This window comes from Thermobia domestica, chromosome 3 (assembly GCF_964235325.1).
Source record: "Thermobia domestica chromosome 3, izTheDome1.hap1.1, whole genome shotgun sequence".
In the NCBI taxonomy this organism is placed as follows: Eukaryota; Metazoa; Arthropoda; class Insecta; order Zygentoma; family Lepismatidae; genus Thermobia; species Thermobia domestica.
Genome location: NC_137456.1, coordinates 168,023,990 through 168,045,572, shown reverse-complemented (window position 1 = coordinate 168,045,572; position 21,583 = coordinate 168,023,990).

The following is a 21,583-nucleotide window of genomic DNA, read 5'->3' as shown; positions in this document are numbered from 1 at the left end:
CGTATGGCCAATCAGTGCTGTCTACTTTGATTTGTTTCCAAACTGGCATTGCATTAGTTGCAACATTTGTAAATTATGCAACCCAAAATAACACATTTCGTTTGGTTGCTTAACAATATGTTCGCTTACATCATATTCTCCATACGGAAAACACTTTTCTGTAAACTTCAGTATTCTATTAGGACCCAATATGAATTCAGTTAATAAAATTAAAACCGTAAACTGTTATTTTATGATATGAGTTTAAAACGGTAGTAACAGTTCAGAATTTCTTGTGTCTTTACTGCAATATTGTTACAGTATGTTTCAAATAAGAAACATATAAATAGCGTTTTTAGCTTTCTTTAACTGTCCTCGTATTTTAACGACCTCACTGAAAATTATATAACTATATATACTTATTCCGCAAATGTTTGTACATACAAATGTGTCTTTAGCTTCTGAAACATGTTACTAATTGAAGTTCTAATGTATACATAAATATTAATATGTAGGATCAATATTAACAGACGAAAATCATATTCACGAAAAAATTAAATGTCGACTAAAAGCAGGGAATTCGTGGTACTATTCGGTTCAAAATCTCTTGTCGTCGCGAATTCTGTCGAGGAATTTGAAGCTTAAAATATATAAAACGATAATCACGCCTGTTGTTCTGTATGGTTGTGAAACATGGTCGCTTACTCTGAGGGAAGAACATAGACTGAAAGTATTTGAGAACAGGATCCTGAGAAGAATATTCGGACCCAAGAGGAACGAGAATGGGGAATGGCGGAAGCTTCATAACGAGGAACTACATAGTTTATACGGTTTACCCAACATTGTTAGGGTCGTCAAGTCTAGGAGGCTTAGGTGGGCAGGTCATGTAGCTAGAATGGAAGAAAGTAGAAACGCTTTCAAAGTCTTGACTGGTAGACCCTTAGGAAAACGACCATTAGGAAGACCAAGGCGCAGATGGGAGGACAATATTAAGATGGATCTCGCAGAGATAGGAATACAAAGTAGAAACTGGATGCAATTAGCTAAGGATAGAAGTCAGTGGAGAGCTTTTGTGAACGCGGCACTGAACCTCCGGGTTCCATAGACCATAGAGTTAGTTAGTTAGTTAATGTATACATAAATTGTAATGTTATACAGTATTTTCACACAGCTATCACTATTACGAACAATTCGTTGTAACTAGAACCCAATGAATTCTCTGATTTACCTTTTTATTCCTTATCGAATGACCTATTTTCTTTTTGATTTCTAGATTTAAAAATAAAACATTTAAATGTTTATCGTATTTTAAACGGGAAAAGAAATGTAAATTAGAGCCCATAATTCCCAGGCAAAAACATCATGAACTTAATTTGAAAAAAGTTTTTCTTTTCTTTCTTTTTCCTTTTTTCTTTTCTTTTTCTTTTTCCTTTTTTTTTAGATCTTGCATCTCTAGTCTTTAGTTAACATATAATCGTGCAAGCCATTCTTCTGAGATGCCATTAGCTACAGCAACGAGGTTATGATGTTGTCTGTTGAGTGCTAGAACATGCCAACATTCAGAAAAATTAGCATGCCGATACAGCAATCATGCGCACTGTATTGGCAAGTGTTACACTGGATCACTTTCTTTTGTGTTTTGTTATCTATACCTATGACATTTTGTCCAATTAATGCCCTTTCATTTGCAAACTGATTAAAACCAGGCTAACGGAAACAAGCACTATCCATAAACAAATTTTCGACATTCGGTAGACATCGCGTACTTGTCACTGGGATAAATTAATCCTGCGGTGCTAATAAATGAAGTGAAATGAAATCTTTAAGTTTTATAACCCATGCCTATGCCGGCTAGGCTAAAGGAGACGGTGATGATGAGAAATGAAAAAAATGGTAGAATGAAAAAAGTGGGAGAAAACGAGAAAACCCTAAGGAAACTCACATATAGCTGCGGATCCAGGATATGATCAAGGGAGGGGCTAAACCATACTTGCCGCTTTATGCATTGTAAAGAAAGTAGGATTGAAGGCCATTTTATCCAGTGTATACTTGAGCGTCAAAGGGGGGACTATAGCCCTTATAGCCCTCCCTTTGGATCCGCGCCTTCCCACACACATGGTGTTTGTCCAGCACAAAGGTTATTTGGCGCGAGCTGTGATCGAACCAAGGACCCCATGCATCAGAGGTGAACGCTTTACCACTGAGCCACCGCAGCCTCCTGCGGCGCTTGTGTATCGGACACTCTTATCTCATATATTCCCATGTAAGGCGTGACGTCTGAAAGTTATATTATTAAGTTGAATGCTCAGTACTTTCTTGCAGTATGTTCGGAATATTGAGATCTCAGAAAAGTTTTAGAACTATCTAATAATCTTGTTCTGATGTTAGGGATAACGCATCTTTAGTGCTTTTATTTGTCCAATTGATATAATTGACATACTGTGAGTATTTCTTTTTAAACTCTCTTTTGTTTCATTTGATTATTATATTACAATCTTTTAGTACTCTCTCGCTCTTTGCTTTCCATTCATTCTTTTCCACAATTATTGCTCTAATTAGACCTTTGATAATTTATTATTATTATTATTATTATTATTATTATTAATTGTACATTTCATCAAGTTTTCACTTTTATATTTTTATTAAGAAGTTTTTTTTTTCTGTCCATGAGAGAAATATATCAACCGTGACAGGACGAATACCCTTCCTGTTAACGTCCCCACTAAAACCCAAAGTAATAAATTAATTAAGCAATGTGACTAAGTCAGAGTAAAATTGAGAGGAAATTAAAATCAAAAAATGAAATTGAGTTGTTTAATAATGGACTTTATTTCTTCTGTCAAATATTGTTTGATATTGACTGCTGTTGTGTTTGTTTGTTTCTGTGCGAAGTTTTCTTCGGATATAGTCATTAGTGAAAAAAATCGGTCACTCAGAACTTGTGATTAGGCTATTGCTCTTTTCTCGCATCTCTCTTTTTCTTCATAAATTCTCGACTCCAAGCCCTACAGGCAAATAAAAGTTCAAGTAGGCTTGTGTCCGGCTTTTCCCAATTTCGAACTGATCTCAGTATTATTTCGACTGAACTCAGCATTGTTGTTATTATTTGAATGGGAACGTAAAATCAGCACTTCTTATATATATATATATATATATATATATATATATATATATATATATATATATATATATATAAGAAGTGCTGATTTTACGTTCCCATTCAAATAATAACAACAATGCTGAGTTCAGTCGAAATAATACTGAGATCAGTTTAGAAGTAAATGCTGAGAAAACTAAATACATGGAAGTGCGTCGGGACGGTAATACGGCAAATTGTGGAGGCGTTAAAATATTAAATAATACTTTTGATAAAGTTGATACTTTCAAATATTTAGGATCAATATTAACAGACGAAAATCATATTCACGAAGAAATTAAATGTCGACTAAAAGCAGGGAATTCGTGTTACTATTCGGTTCAAAATCTCTTGTCGTCGCGAATTCTGTCGAGGAATTTGAAGCTTAAAATATATAAAACGATAATCATACCTGTTGTTCTGTATGGTTGTGAAACATGGTCGCTTACTCTGAGGGAAGAACATAGACTGAAAGTATTTGAGAACAGGATCCTGAGAAGAATATTCGGACCCAAGAGGAACGAGAATGGGGAATGGCGGAAGCTTCATAACGAGGAACTACATAGTCTATACGGTTTACCCAACATTGTTAGGGTCGTCAAGTCTAGGAGGCTTAGGTGGGCAGGTCATGTAGCTAGAATGGAAGAAAGTAGAAACGCTTTCAAAGTCTTGACTGGTAGACCCATAGGAAAACGACCATTAGGAAGACCTAGGCGCAGATGAGAGGATAATATTAAGATGGATCTCGCAGAGATAGGAATACAAAGTAGAAACTGGATCCAATTAGCTAAGGATAGAAGTCAGTGGAGAGCTTTTGTGAACGCGGCACTGAACCTCCGGGTTCCATAGGCCATAGAGTTAGTTAGTAAGTTATATATATATATATATATATATATATATATATATATATATATATATATATATATATATATATATATATATATATATATATATATATATACATTTCTTTGGTTTCATTTCGACTTCTTGAGATGAATCTTCTTTCCGGACACGAACTCTGCATTCCGGTTGCCTTTATCCATAAATTGTTAAGTAATGTTTTGGAAGAATACATAAATCACTAGTAGATATAGTGAAAAACTTGTTGACAAAGCTCGCGTCGTGTGGACTTTGTGGCGGACAAACACCGTGTTCGTGGGTTTTCTCGGGGTTCTTCCGTTTCCTTCCACTTTCTTCATTCCACCATTTCCCTCATCCCTCATCATCACCGTCTCCTTTAGCCTAGCAGGCATAACCGTGGGACGTAAAACAAAGATTTCACTTCATTTTTTGTTGACGAAATACAAACATTTCATATATGCAGTTTTATTTCAAATAACTATAACAAAACTATTTCAAATCCAGTAGAGAATGAATCGTATACCATTAAAGCAAGCACTATAAAATAGAAGAGTTGAATTGTGCTTCAAAATGAATATGCGTCAGTAAATTTCATAAACAGTTGTAACATGAATGAAAAAGAGACACGAAAACTAATATTTACTATTTAATTATGCGTACAGTATTTACATAAAAAAGTGATGTTGATTAATTTTTGTACTTTTTTTTATCTTTGAGAACCTTGTTTGTCTTAAACGCTTCGGATAAAGGAGAAAATTTCATATGGTCAGTTATATGAAAAATATTTTCTTAAGAGTAGGTTAAATATATTTCACAAGAAGAAATTATTTTTGGTTGTTAAAAACAGTTAAGATAATTAAATAATTAATTGATACCTATGGTGAACTATCAGAACTATTCATATCAAAAAGTAAAGACATAAAATTCATCTTGCAGCAAGGGTAATGAACTTTATACGAAAAATAACATTTGTGTTTTCGTAAGTAGAAGTGTTTGCGTTAAATAAATAAATAAACAAAAATAAAAAAAGCTAGGGAACAGCTGTGTGGATATTATACTCTGCAAAATCTTTTGGACTTTTTTTTTTTAAATGGCTAGAAAGAAATATTTATTGTACACTGTCACATATTGTATCTGTATTTTTCACCTCGTGCAATGTGTTATTAAATAGACCGGATTTCGGAAAAGGTGAAGTAATATGAAGGTGACTGGAGTGTGGTAAGTAATTTTTCAAAATAATGGAAGTAAAGACAGTTTCACTGCGATTTAGTTTTCTCTTCTTTTTCTTTAATCTTTCATAACAAAAAATATAAATGAATTCTTTGTCACCCCTCCCCTTTTGATAAATAACCGGAACGGCAGTTGGTAACAATAGTTTAGAGGTCGCGTTCAATATAAAAAGAAATAATAAAACGAAAGAAAGTGGAAAGAAATTATAAAAAAGTAAAACAAAAAAGTGCGCACGCAACTTAACACACGCATCCACATAATCATCAAGTAAGCTAAGCGGCACACGTGGTTCTTGGCCACTGTAGGAAAAAGTGCGTGCAGTTTTCGCATATAGGTAGCATAACTAAGTTATATTCAACGTATAATTTCGAAATATGTTAATAAAACAAAAAGATCTTTCGAAGTGAAAAAAAAAAAAAGCTGCTACAGAATTTTATATTAAGGTTTCGAAGAGGAACGTATGTGAGGATCATGCACGATCCGCCACTGGCACCTAATCTTGAACAAATTACTCCATGTTTTGTACGAAAAATAAAAGCTTCAAGAAAAAAGTTTAAAAAGCCGCGTACGCGAGTATACTACTATTTATTAATGTCTCGTTCATGCTAATTTCCGAAAGAAGACCTGAACAAAATAAAAAAAAAAAGAAAAAACAACGTCTCATCGCGCTACGGTGGTAGAAAACCGTAAAACTGGTTCCGCTTTTGTTTGCTTCTGTTCCTGGGTGTGGAGGGCGGCCCCAGCGGAACGAGCTCCTGGAAGATGTTTTGTTTTCCTTAATGTTTGTTGCACCTGTATTTTCTTTTGCCTTCAACTACTTGCGGCGCCCTCTTGCCTCTCCCAAAGCACCTTTTGCGAGCAACAGGTGAAAATAGCAGTCATACCTTGACATTGTTAGGTTCTTCTAATGTGGGATGTTTGTTGACTTTTTTTTGGTTTCTTGTCCTAAACTGTATCCTGTTTAATTACTACAACAAATCTTTGTATTTACTTTCACGGTCTACAAGTTCGTCATAATGATTATATCTCTTTGTCTGCTCGACAAATTCGATTATATTATAATAAATAAATACAAATATTTTCAATCAGCTGACCACCACAAGCTAACTTCTGACTGACGTCAAAGATACAAACATAAGGTGTTTACTGCTACCCTGCAGTGTGAGAGTTTTAATTAATAAATAAAAAAAAAGTTCTAATGTACGAGTTAATACAATTAGATTAACAACTTTCATGTTGTGTCACTGATATCAAAAACTAAAATACAATTTAAATGGAATTGATATTAGAGAAAGAGTAATCACGATTTGGAAAAGTTGAGTAAACAAATATGTTTTTATTAATGAAATATTTTCAATTAAATGGATGGTTTGGAAAAAGTTACATATGACTAGTGGCATATTTTGGGGGGGCTATCAGCTCAAGCTCTCCCCCAGAAATAAATTTGTTAATCTTTCCATAGACAACAATAATCTTTCTTACCATTTCCAAGAATATCATTGGCTTTCTCTTTCTTATGCTCTTTGTTCAGAAATAATACTACAGTCAAATTCCATTCCATATAAGAACTGCGTTCCGGTTTTACTTTCTTTCGTTCATTCTGCCCTTCTGTTTCTTTTTCTTAGTTCTCTGTTTCTGTTACTTTCTTCCGTTTCTTGTATTATACTTTTGACCGTTGTTAGTTGTGATTCAATTCGGCCGTCGTCCGTAACACCAAAACTAAGAAAGCTGATTAGCAAAACTGGTGTTTCACACCAACTTGCATATATATCAGCATATCGGGACTTTAGTTATTATAGCAAACGGATATTTACATCGTTTAGTATTAAAGAAAATCAAGATGGGAGAATAAGTAGCCCGAGAAATTAGGTAGGCCAAGAAGATACTTTCATTTTCTTCTATTAATAGAATAAAAGGTTAGATTTACTGCTAAATTTTTGTGTGTATCATTCACCACTCTGTAATTCTTGTCATTAAAACTGGAATCAGTATATTTCAGCTTCAACTTGTCTCAACATTTTGTTTCACAACCATAGATAGAACTGGATATTTCCATTTTTTTCTTCTAAAATGAAATCAGTTAAGTTGAAATAAAATTAAAGTATTCAACGTCTGTTTGCGGGAGCGTCACTTCAGATTTGCCTGGGGGGGGGGGGTTAAGATCCTCCACCGACATACGAGTTTCCTGTTTTTCCCTAATATATTAATAGACAATAGATTAAAAGATATTTAGTTCTAAAACTCGGATGGGCAATGGCCTTTCTCCTTCCCCAATGACGCCTTGCGTGTTTGGATTTTATCCCTTTGGAGATTTTTGGTACTTATCTGTACCATGGAGTATTGTTGAGTTTAAACGATTGTTAAGCTCATATAACACGTATAGAACCCGTTTCTTTTATTGGTCAAGTCAAGCATGGACCAAAGATTATCCTAGATGCGTTTTGGAACCGGATGGTCAACTTGGCGGTGCCAAGTGGGGGCGGAGGGTTTGTCTTTTTTAAAGCAAATTTTTAAAAAAATCGCCCTTACGTTTCAAGATATCAGATTGAAATTTCACACACGTATTGTGTGCACCTTTCAGTATTTCTTATTTGTTTTCGAAATCCCTACGTGAAACTGGGCTCGGGCCCAAGGGACGCAAATGTTCCGAGGGGTTGATTTTTTCAGAAAAAATTCTGGTTCTTCCCGAACTTCCGATTTCAGGTGTATGGTATAAATATGTGAGTGGTATAGTTGGAAAGGGGGCGTAGTACCGAAGAAAATGACGTTTGAACCATGATCGTAGGACAAATAGTAATATTGTAGGAATTTTTAGAATATATATATTATATACAGTAAATATATATATATATATATACTAGCATCAATTACCCGTTTCGCTGGATTAAATTAAGAAAAAATAGTAATATGTTTCGTTAGTCAGTTACTTTTTAATATTACTAAAGCGCTCCTTGATATTGGTCATTATCGATGATATTTATATATCCCCTCTCCTCCCCATGTTGCGGGCCACGGCATCGGAAGTGCCTTTTTCATCACAGCGACCCTGAAATGTATGAATTTGACACTGATATTGCTAATTTTGATTTTTATATATATATATATTCCCCTCTCACAATTTTTGCGGGGCTCAATTTGGATTTAAATGGCATCAGACGTGCCACTGTTCAGCTCAGCGACCTCAAAACCTATAGATTCGACACTAATATCGGTCATTTTCGATCATTTCTAATTTCTTTTCTTTCCTTTAAGTTCCATCGTCAAAGTGATATAACAAAAATCATCTCATGGTCGAACTTAATCTAAGTTGAAAATTTGATCGAGATCGGTCCGGTTGTTCAAGAGTTATTAAGTTTTATTTATTTTTATATATCTCCCTTTCCTACCTCCTCCCCTAAGTTCTATCGTCAAAGTAAATAGATAAATACCATACTATACCAGGCTCGAACCTCATTTATGTTGAAAATTTGATCGAAATCGGTTGGGTGGTTCAAGAGTTATTAAGTTTTATTTATTCTTATATATTTGTCCCCTTCCCCTAAGGTCTACCGTCAAAGTGATGCGATAGAAACCATCTCAGGTCCAAACTTCATCAATATTGAAAATTTAATTAAGATCGGTCCTGTGATTACAGCGTGACGAAGTCACAAAGACGGTCACTTTTATTTTTATTCTTTTTACATATATATCTCCCCCTCCCATAGGTTCAGTCGTAAAAGTGAAATAACGAAAACATCCCAGGCCCGAACCTTATCTATGTTGCAAGTTTGATCAAGATAGGTCTAGTGGCTCAAGAGTTATTGTTTCATTTATTTTTATAGATTTCTCCCCTCCCCTTCCCCTCTTCTAAGTTCTACCGTTAAAGTGATATGATGAAAACCACCTCAGGTTCGAATCTCATGTATGTTGAAATTTTTTGTAAGATTGGTCGGGTGATTTAAGCGTAATGAAGTCACAAAGACAGTCACTTTTATTAATTTTTTTACATATAAATCTCCCCCTTCCCCTTCGTTGCACTGTAAAAGTAAAATAAAAAAAACATCCCAGACCCAAACTTTATCTATGTTGAAAGTTTTATTGAGACCGGTAGGGTGATTCAAGATTTATTGTTTTATTTATTTTTATAGATTTCTCCCCTCCCATCCCCCTCCCCTAAACTCTATAGTTAAAGTGATATGATAGAAACCATCTCATATCTGAACCTCATCTATGTTGAAAATTTGGTTAAGATCGGTAGGGTGGTTTGAACGTGAAGTCACAAAAACAGTCACTTTTATTTTTACTTTTTTGACTTATATCTCCCCCCTCCTCCTTTCCTTCGAGGGGCCGCGGTGGCTCAGTGGTAGAGCGTTCACCTCTGGTGCTTGGGGTCCCGGGTTCGATCCCAGCCCCCGCCAAGTGAACTTTGTGGTGGACAAACACCGTGTGCGTGGGTTTTCTCGGGGTTCTCCCGTTTCCTCCCACTTTCTTCATTCCAACTGAAATTTCACACACGTATTGTGTGCACCTTTCAGTATTTCTTATTTGTTTTCGAGATCCCTACGTGAAACTGGGCTCGGGCCCAAGGGACGCAAATGTTCCGAGGGGTTGATTTTTTCAGAAAAAAATTCTGGTTCTTCCCGAACTTCCGATTTCAGGTGTATGGTATAAATATGTGAGTGGTACAGTTGGAAAGGGGGCGTAGTACCGAAGAAAATGACGTTTGAACCATGATCGTAGGACAAATAGTAATATTGTAGGAATTTTTAGAATATATATATTATATACAGTAAATATATATATATATATACTAGCATCAATTACCCGTTTCGCTGGATTAAATTAAGAAAAAATAGTAATATGTTTCGTTAGTCAGTTACTTTTTAATATTACTAAAGCGCTCCTTGATATTGGTCATTATCGATGATATTTATATATCCCCTCTCCTCCCCATGTTGCGGGCCACGGCATCGGAAGTGCCTTTTTCATCACAGCGACCCTGAAATGTATGAATTTGACACTGATATTGCTAATTTTGATTTTTATATATATATATATTCCCCTCTCACAATTTTTGCGGGGCTCAATTTGGATTTAAATGGCATCAGACGTGCCACTGTTCAGCTCAGCGACCTCAAAACCTATAGATTCGACACTAATATCGGTCATTTTCGATCATTTCTAATTTCTTTTCTTTCCTTTAAGTTCCATCGTCAAAGTGATATAACAAAAATCATCTCATGGTCGAACTTAATCTAAGTTGAAAATTTGATCGAGATCGGTCCGGTTGTTCAAGAGTTATTAAGTTTTATTTATTTTTATATATCTCCCTTTCCTACCTCCTCCCCTAAGTTCTATCGTCAAAGTAAATAGATAAATACCATACTATACCAGGCTCGAACCTCATTTATGTTGAAAATTTGATCGAAATCGGTTGGGTGGTTCAAGAGTTATTAAGTTTTATTTATTCTTATATATTTGTCCCCTTCCCCTAAGGTCTACCGTCAAAGTGATGCGATAGAAACCATCTCAGGTCCAAACTTCATCAATATTGAAAATTTAATTAAGATCGGTCCTGTGATTACAGCGTGACGAAGTCACAAAGACGGTCACTTTTATTTTTATTCTTTTTACATATATATCTCCCCCTCCCATAGGTTCAGTCGTAAAAGTGAAATAACGAAAACATCCCAGGCCCGAACCTTATCTATGTTGCAAGTTTGATCAAGATAGGTCTAGTGGCTCAAGAGTTATTGTTTCATTTATTTTTATAGATTTCTCCCCTCCCCTTCCCCTCTTCTAAGTTCTACCGTTAAAGTGATATGATGAAAACCACCTCAGGTTCGAATCTCATGTATGTTGAAATTTTTTGTAAGATTGGTCGGGTGATTTAAGCGTAATGAAGTCACAAAGACAGTCACTTTTATTAATTTTTTTACATATAAATCTCCCCCTTCCCCTTCGTTGCACTGTAAAAGTAAAATAAAAAAAACATCCCAGACCCAAACTTTATCTATGTTGAAAGTTTTATTGAGACCGGTAGGGTGATTCAAGATTTATTGTTTTATTTATTTTTATAGATTTCTCCCCTCCCATCCCCCTCCCCTAAACTCTATAGTTAAAGTGATATGATAGAAACCATCTCATATCTGAACCTCATCTATGTTGAAAATTTGGTTAAGATCGGTAGGGTGGTTTAAACGTGAAGTCACAAAAACAGTCACTTTTATTTTTACTTTTTTGACTTATATCTCGCCCCTCCTCCTTTCCTTCGAGGGGCCGCGGTGGCTCAGTGGTAGAGCGTTCACCTCTGGTGCTTGGGGTCCCGGGTTCGATCCCAGCCCCCGCCAAGTGAACTTTGTGGTGGACAAACACCGTGTGCGTGGGTTTTCTCGGGGTTCTCCCGTTTCCTCCCACTTTCTTCATTCCACCATTTCATTCATTACTCATCATCACCGTCTCCTTTAGCCTCACCGGCATAACCGTGGGACGTAAAACTCAAAGATTTCATTTCATTTCCTTTCCTTCGTTGCATTGTAAAAGTGAAATGCAGAAAACATCCCAGGCCCGAACCCTATCTATGTTGAAAGTTTGATCGAGATCGGTCAGGCAGTTCAAGAGTTATTAGGTTTTATTTATTTTCATATATTTTCCCTCCTCCCCTCCTCCTTCCCCTAACATCTACTGTCAAAATGAAGTGATAAAAAAACTTCCCAGGCTTGAACTTTATATATGTTGAAAATTTGATTGAGATCGATCGGGTGGTTCAAAAGTAGTTAATTCACGAACAAAGTCACTTTTATTTTTATATTTATTGATTTTTGTATATCTTCCTTTCCAATCCCTCCGTCAAAGTGAAATAAGAAAAATCATCCCAGTCCCGAACTTCATTTACATTGAAAATTTGATCAAGATCGGTCGAGTGGTTCAAGAGTTATTAAGTTTTGTTTATTTTTTCTGTCTCCCTCCTCCCCCACCCCTAAGTTGTACCGTCAAAGTAAATAACTAAAATACTCCCAGGCGAGAACCGCATCCACGTTGAAAATTTGATTGCGATCGGTCGGTCAGTTCAAGAGATTAAGTCACAAACATAGTCACTTTCAATTTTATAATATATATATATATATATATATATATATATATATATATATATATATATATATATATATATATATATATATATATATATATATATATATATATATATATATATGCAGGGTGTTTCTAAACAACATAGACAACGTTTGGGAGGTGATTCCTAACGACACGAAGATAAGACAAAAAGTATAGACCATTCTGGGTGCACAAATGCTTCTTTTCGGAGTTATAGGTTGCCGAAAATATGAAAAATTGAAATTTAAAGGCCCATAACTTCAAAACTATGGGACCTACCGTAGTGTGGTCAACATTTCACTTAGGAACTTATTTGTGCGCTATCCAGAAATACATGTTTCAGAATCCTAAGGCACTCAGAAAGCAATTTGTGTAGAGAGAGTTTGTCTACGGTCATATAATTTCAAGTACTCTCCAACTGCCTTTATAAAAATCGTTACGGAAGTACAGCAGGATTCTGAAAGATGGATATTTGGATCGGGCACATATTAGTTCCTAAGTGAAGTCTTGACCCGACTACGTTAGGCCCCATAGTTTTAAAGCTATGGACTTTTAAAATTCATTTTTTTTCATGTTTTCGGCAACCTATAACTCAGAAAGGAAACATTTGTGCACCTAGGTTGGTCTATATTTTTTTTTGCCTTATCTTTGTGTCAGGAATCACCTCCCAAACGTTGTCGGTATTCTTTTGAAACACGCTGTATAATTTGTCACATTAGGAAACAGGTATTTGTTTACATACAAAATTTTGTGCATAATATTTATATAAAAGTCTATATATTGAAGTATTAAATAATAATAATTATATGTTTTAGTACATGAGTATTACTGAAATTTGCCTACTGCTGTCTCTTTTAAGAAGTAATTTGGTTAAAATTAACAAAATTTCATCAGATCAAAGAGCACATTAAGAACTCAGTTTCATTCAAGAGCTCTATTTCTTGCAACAGAAAGGCTTCATGATGGTAGATGCGTATGCAACTATTAAAGTTCTGTAATTAATGCACAACCACGAATAAACGACTAAACAGCTTATAAAGGAAATGAGTGCAAACTATAAATTTTCAAGAATAATTACAACAGTTTTATTTTCAATTGCTTCTTTTTTAAATATTCTCAATATTGAAGTTTCTCAACTTACACTTGCACGCATTCGAGGAAAAAACGGTTCCATTACTAGTAAGATTAACCTAATACAAAGATTTTTGTTATTTTCCCAATTTTTGCAAAATTTCCGGAAAGAAACCGAAAAAAACGGTTTCTTACCAATGGGTTCAAAATTTCCGGAAATTTTACAACACTAGACACAACACATATTTAAGTTACAAGTGATAGATGGACAATAATAGAATAATAGGTGAACAATGAATAAATGTGCTAAATAATATTCGTCATATGTGACATAAAAATGTTATACGTAAGACGTGTATCTTTGAAATGATGAACCTTCCTTTGCCCATTTCCCAGCCTTCATGAGGAAATCTTTATATCTTTTTACGTGTATGCATTTTCCAGCATAACTCTGGAAGCCTGGAACAAATTTAACAAAAGTTTGTACTCATGCTACTTACAGTCTCGGAAACACTATTGTGAGGGCAAAAATCTCCTGACATATTTAGGAGACGTGGAAGGGGGTGACATGAAAATGATCGAAAATAGCCAAGATTAGTGTTGAACTCATAGTTTTAGGAATCTCTTAGATAAATCGTGATACTCCAGTTGTCGTTTAAGTCCAATTTTAGCTTCCATTAGCACCTGGAGGGGGGGGGGAGTGAAATGGTGACATACAAAAATAATCGGAAACAACACATACTAGTGTCAAATCAATAGTTTTCAGCGTCGCTAAGTTAGTTTGGGTCAGTTCCGATGCCTCGTAAGTCCCTCAACATACTTGAGTTATTATTATTATTATTGTGCTTCTTCATGTAATAACTCAATAATGAATTAAGTTCATCCCTCATGGCAGTAAGATTCTTCTAGCATTCCTAGAGGAAAATGAGGTGGAGACATATAAAATGATCGAAAAGTTCCCGATGCTAGTGTCGAGTCTATATTTTCGGGATTGCTTAGATAAGTAGTGACACTCAAGATGCAGTTAAAGTCCAAGTTTAGCTCCCAGTGGGGTAAGACCACAAAAACTCGAAGGGCAAGAGACAAATTACAACAATAATTTAAAATGATCGATAATAAAGTCGAATCCGTAGCTTTGGCGGTCTCCGAGGTGAGTCATGACACTCCTAATGCCGCTTCAGTTCAAGCTGAGCGTCCATCAGAGGAAAGGGTGACATATAAAATAATTGAAAATGACTTATATTAGTGTCAAATTAATCATTCTCTAATTAACTATAAGTTAATTTTTGACATTCCCAATGTAGTTTAAATTCAAGATTAGCTCCCACACTGAGGGGAAAAAATCCTGTGTGGCGTACTTAGAAACATAGGTTACATGCGTATTTCCCGTAGATTTTGGACTTAACAGACAACCCTATGTAACATCCTACGGCAAACATAAAACTGAAAACGCATGTTTTATAAGTACTTTTCGTATAAGTCTTGCGAATAAACATACTATCCGTACGAAAGAAAGAACTATATATAGACCGTCAGGATCTCATATACAGATGGACGTATATAACATATAGCTTACGTATGTAACATACGTATGTAATATACAGAAGACTGTTAGATGTCAGATATCCTGCAGCGGCATGATGTAACATATAAGCGGGGAAAAGATAGTACTTGTGTAGTATATGAATAATGTATGCTCCTTACAGATTTCCGTAGTAAACATAAGGATTCCGAAACTCGTACAACATACCATTATCCGGACAACGGATTTTTCTCAGTGCAGTATGGGTAATACCCTCTAGCGTCACTACAATGCATGGGAAGGGGCAGCGTGTAAAGATAATAAAAAAATTATAGATACTAGTGTCTAATCCTTAGTTTTTGTTTCAATATAAAGTCACCAATATGTTCGATCTAGAATTATGCACATAAATACAGTAAATAAATAAATATCGTATACATTTATTTTACTTTTTGAGTAGAGAACTGCGGAAGTATTCAAATTTGAGTAGCAATTAAATATTTTATTAGAAGTTTTAGAAATGAAGAAAATTATTATTATTACCTGGATGTGAAATAATAAACTTTTGTATATCACAATGATGGATGATAAAGAAAAACAAAATAAAAGAAATTTAATTATTTTTATTTTATTATTATTATTATTTTTTTTTTTTTTTTAGAACTTACTAACTTTGTTAGTTTCCTAATTATCTTCTATGTTGTTATCTCCAAAAATTTTGACTTGCTGCCACTTTTTGTTTTCGGTCCTATGACAGAAAATCCTAGTCAAGTTTTTATGTACTTTATGAAATAAATTTTAATCCATATTTGAGGAGAAACTGTCCAGAGGATCACTAAACAATAATGTCCGCTGCCACTCAATTGACACAATTTTCCAAATCTTCCACTTGATATAATGAATATGTAGGGGTAAAACTTTTTTACAAATATTTTTGGATGTACAGTATCTCTTCACCTAGCAGCTCAGCGTGAATTAAATATAATGACCGAAAAGTGTTCACCCTAGAGAGTGACCATATAGGCTCCATTCCTCAGAGCATGATGAGAGAGGAAAACGCTAATTAAAACAAAATCATTCACGTTATGACAGAAAGGAATTATATCACATAACTTACAATTAAAAGCCTCCTCGTGTTTATTGCCGACATATATACGACATGAAAGAGATTGACGAGTTTCTTTAGTCCTCCTATGAATATAACACGGAAGTTGGATATATACACCATGATCACACCTATCTTCATCTTGCATTAATTAAACTGTCTTCTTCATGATGTGCTCTGAAGTTAATTAATTCTTTTCTTCGGTTTGCTGCGGGGAGAAGACAATGAGGACGAAAAAAACAACAACTGCAAAGAGAAAGAATAGTTTGTTCTGTGTTTATCAGACATCAAACTATTAGCAAAACTTCTGCCTCTGGGACAGAGTATATGTTGCAACCTTCGGGAAACCTGCTTTTGTCCATTCAAACATATATACATTCAATCTTCTTTGATGGACGACTGACTGTGATTTAAGTGTTTATTTTTCATTAGCTCCCGTTAACAGGATATGAACTGGCTTTGTTAAAGGTGGCTCGTGCGGTAGGTAACCATCATTGATTGGAAAAGAGATATTAACATATTTGTGTCGCAATGGTAGTTCGATGGTTTTCTTTCTTTTCAAAGCACGGACGCTATTTGTAAAGTGGATCTATAGTTTAAGATAGGATTCACAGCACATATGCTACCATTTGGGAATCAACTTCACACACAGCATATGTCCACGGAACAATGTTTGAAAACTTGTTGGCAGCAGAAACTTCACGAATAACGGAAAAATTCATGGGATTTTTCCTGGATTTTAATAGGATGTGTCTATTAGAAACAATATTTGGATGACTAACTATATTCAGGTGACTACCCCGTAAAGAATTCAGAAATATTTCACAGAAATTCTGCAGGATATTCCATTTCCAAAATGTAAGCTGACATCTGGACATCCCTACATGGACGTCCAAGGGACGCATCTAAGCTACGTTGATTAGTACTCCCATACCAAAGACGAGAACGCTAAGCTAACCGGAACCGGAAGTGCTTGTTAGAAATCTCTGTTTTGGAAAAAAATATAAAATTTGACTAAACGATTTTTAATATCTAATTTAACTAGCGTCTGACCTCCTATTTCATTAAATGTGTGTTTCGTCATTAGAACACAAAATTTTAACTTACTTCGTTCATGTGTATTTCATCAATGTAGTGTTACCTACGAGACAAAAGTTGAAAATGAGACAAAATCATGTTTCGTCTCGTAAAGTGTATTTGATACTATTAGAAGAGCTGTCACGTGTACTGCTTCGTCATGAAAAATCTGTCTCTTCTGTTGGGAACCATACATAAATGAAGGCAAACTAATATAGAATATGAAATTTCAGATTATATTTCTTTGCACCTTGTTTTCTAACTGAAACACTATATTACTTTATATTTCATAGAGAAAAAGCTTAAACGGGTTAACTGTTCAATTTGCGGTACTTTGAGTGATCTCCAACTTCTTCTATTAACGTATCTTGCACCTAAGCCTAAGGAACTTTCCAGCAGATGCAAGAATCGCATTTAACACCTAACAAAATATAGGGTAATAATTTGTGGAGAAATGTAGAATCCTGTAACCAGTTAGATTTACAGTAAGAGTCTGTACACAGACACTCTCTAATAAAATATACTTGTATCAGAATGTACCTAGGTCATATGCAATAATTAACATTTGCTGTATTCATAAATTTATATGCCTGTTGTTCTGTATGGTTGCGAAACATGGTCGCTTACTCTGAGGGAATAACATAGACTGAAAATATTTGAGAACAAGATCCTGAGACGAATATTCGGACCCAAGAGGAACGGGAATGGGGAATGGCGGAAACTTCATAACGAGGAACTACATAATTTATACGGTTTAACCAACATTGTTAGGGTCGTCAAGTCTAGGAGGCTTAGGTGGGCAGGTCATGTAGCTAGAATGGAAGAGAGTAGAAACGCTTTCAAAGTCTTGACTGGAAGACCAATCGGAAAACGACCATTAGGAAGACCTAGGCACAGATGGGAGGATAATATTAAGATAGGTCTCGCAGAAATAGGAATACAAAGTAGAAAATGGATCCAATTGGCTAAAGATAGAAGTCAGAGGAGAGCTTTTGTGAACGCGGCGTTGAACCTCTGGGTTCCATAGACCATAGAGTTAGTTAGTTAGTTAGTATTCATAAATTAAAGTTAAATTAAAATGTCTCCATTCTGGGGTTGCAGAAAATGGCGGAAGATGAAATGTATTAAAATACTTATTCTTTCTTTGGCAATGAACATGAAGGCAATATTTTAAAACTTCATAAGAATGCGTTCTATTACAGCCTATTTAAAGAACTATTATATTTAAACGAAAATAATTTATAACTGACAAAATAGTATAAAATTTCTTCAGTTGAATATAGTAACTCTAGAATTTGCTATTTCGAGTATTTGTGATCTACTTGTAACTGTTGTTTAATAATACAGATCCAAGAGTCATAGCTATATTTAGGTAACTAAAGTAAAAGGTCCTTTTTGGAGATATCATAATTTGACTAAAACCCACATATTAGTAAAAATTATCTCATCTGAAACTGTAGGTCCATATTTCTTATAGCCTTGGTGCTGAAAGGGACGCTAAATTACAATCCAACCAATTAAACAATTTACATTACTTCACATCTTGACACTTCTAACCAATTCTCTGGTTTAATCTGGTGTCTTTCCTCTTTCCATTACCTTGCTCTATCCTATTTCGGAATTCCTGTCTCTTCCAATCTTTGTTCTTCAGTTTCAGAACAAAGTTCCTAAGTAACATTTCACTATTTGCAGTTAAATAATGAAAAAAAAATATACATGTATTACCCAGAAGAATTTCTCATCTGTTGGAAACAGTGTTGAGAAGTTAAAATTAAGTTTCAGAACATTTCCGCAACGTGGTCCTTGATACTTTTATATAATTTTATAGAGAATAAAATATATCTAATACCAACTCTAAATGATGTATGTTTTAAAATATTTTCGATGACCTAGGTACCAAGAGATCAGAGGCAGCATTCGCCCCCTGGTTTTCCCATTTATACGTCTATAACTGCAACCATCTAAGGAATACCACGCAATAACATGCAATGAGTTTTGAGTGAAAAGTTTGAAGTCAGTAATTTCTGTTAATATTCGAGATGAGACAAAGATTTTCGAGACTGAGCTTGGTCTAGTCTCAATATGGTCTCGAAATACAAATATATGTCTTGGTCTTACATGTTAGTCTTGTCTCGACTAATCTCGAATGTTGACTCTCTGCCTCGTTCGTTTCGTCTCGAATTATAAGCTCCTGTCTCGATCACGTCTCGTTACTATCCCTAATGGTAGATGACAGTTCGTTGGAGTTTAGTGTTCTTTTTCAGTAGCTAGGCTACACGAGACGTGGTCCTACAGTTTAAGGCGAAATTCTAACCGCCATTAAAAGTTCAAATGTCAAAGTTTTCCATCTGGAAGAACCAGGTTGACGATAGTCATCTCAAGATGGCATCCGTTGGACATGCAGAAAATGTTATACAAATTATTAGAAAATATATATTTACCTTAGTAGCACGTGTAACCACCTTGAGTGGCCACAGAAGCAACCGTTCGACCTGGTAGCCGATAAAACAAGTGTTAAAATTCTATCTGAGCGATGGTATCCCATGTTATCTGTAGCTCTTGGCGTTGCTGGTTCATGGTCATTGCCGGATCCCAGTCGTCGGAGCCCCCAGGGCAAAGTAGAAGATGTAATTGGTTACATCATGCTGCGTTGATCTAGCAGTAGGAGAATGCGGGGTTTTCTGCTGGAAGTGGGGGTCAACAAAGTGTCGAAATAAAGTAAACGGATAGGATTGACGAGCATTGAACGTGTGATGCACCATTCATATTCTGCTAAATTAATATCAAAGGAAAGTGGGATGTATACGGACACGCACACTGTCGAAATGATTTTTATCACTGTTATCGTCATCCTTCATTCGTCTCATCACTGCAATCTGTTCGGACTCTACTAAAAATGTTCACTGTGATTAGTAGGTGTCACAGGTAACTATGTTGGAGGAAGGCGAGAACCTAGATTTGTCTTAAATAATGTAATGCCAAGCATTTGAGTGACCACATGAAAGCTACAATGAGTTTGATTACACTGTTTTTTGCTGTTCTGTCAGTTCCAACTCATTGTTATATCAAGTGGTTTCTCGGTCCCTTGCGAATGAACTGGAGAAAACTACTCTACTGTGTAAAACCTTTGGCTCCAATTGTGACACCACGGTAGACATTGGTATGTCGGGGCCCGCGTGTGAAGGAACTATCACTCAGCCTTTTCCATCTCAACTTGACGAACACATTTGAAGTCACTTAACTGCAAAATTTGTGTTCGCTGACGTCGTGCTGTAATTGTAGACAAATTTCGATGCACATACGTTTGATTCATATACACATATTCATATACTCATGATGCTGCTGGAAGACCTTCAAACTAGTAGCAACATATCCTCTACAGCCTATCCTCTGTGAAAGCCATGGTCTAAGAATTTCGAACTAAAATAAACAGAACCACTTCAAATATACATTCTATGGTGCGAATTTCGTTCGAATCGCACAATGTTCATGGGTATCCATTCCCTCCTAAGAGCGTGTATGCATAAATTTAGGTGTCACTCGTGCTATCTGCTTCCGACATTCCAAACTTCATAATTCAAATATATAAGTCAAAGGTCAATTAAGCGTGTCGATTTGCTGCGGAAAGATGTACAAATGTGGTATATTATACTTTTGTAATCACGGAAGTAACATTTTTCTTCAAATAGGAAGAAGAGATAAAATTACGTGTATTATAGTAGAATTGATATTTTCTTTTGTTTTCATTGACATTATAAAAATCGATAATTTTATATTGTTAAAAAAAAGTGACACAGAACAGCAATGTATTCAGTTAGCAGCAGAGTAACTAGCTTCTAACTGAACAAAGCAACATTCCGCTGTGAAATAAGATGTTTCTACAAAGAAGTATATGAGTATGATTGTACAGACAGACGTCAATAATTTTGAGAGAAATTAATTGCACACTTATTTCTCAAAAAAGGAGCTAACTCATAAAGAAGCTTGCCAAAAAAAAAAAAAAAAAAGTGAGCACGATCCAGTGATTACATTCATATGTGTGCTGTTATCAAAGTTGTTTATTTTGCACTGCAGAAATTTAGGTAACCAATTAAGTTTTAAGTTGAAAGTTATTTTAATACATTGAAAGACATCTTACAATCAAGTGCAGTCGAGCTTGGCTCATTATTCTCTTCCTTACAAATCTCAATGAAAATTACGCAAGCTCAAACTCACACTTGCTCGAGCTCAGGCTTGCTATTCACAGTGAGGCTCACACTAGATCAATCTCGTGCCCATTAACCATGTTGGTATGGCGCTTGCTCATTATCCTCAGCGGAGCTCGCACTCTTTCATGATCGCGCTCATCATCTTTATTGGAACTCGCTCTCGCTCGAACCCAGGGCCTGACTGGTTACTGTTCACACTATTTATCAACGGACTTAAAAGTATGTTACTGAATTCTCAATGTCTGTGTTTTTGTCTGTCTGTTATTTGCATTTTTTTTTTTTTTTCAATTTTGAACCCTGCA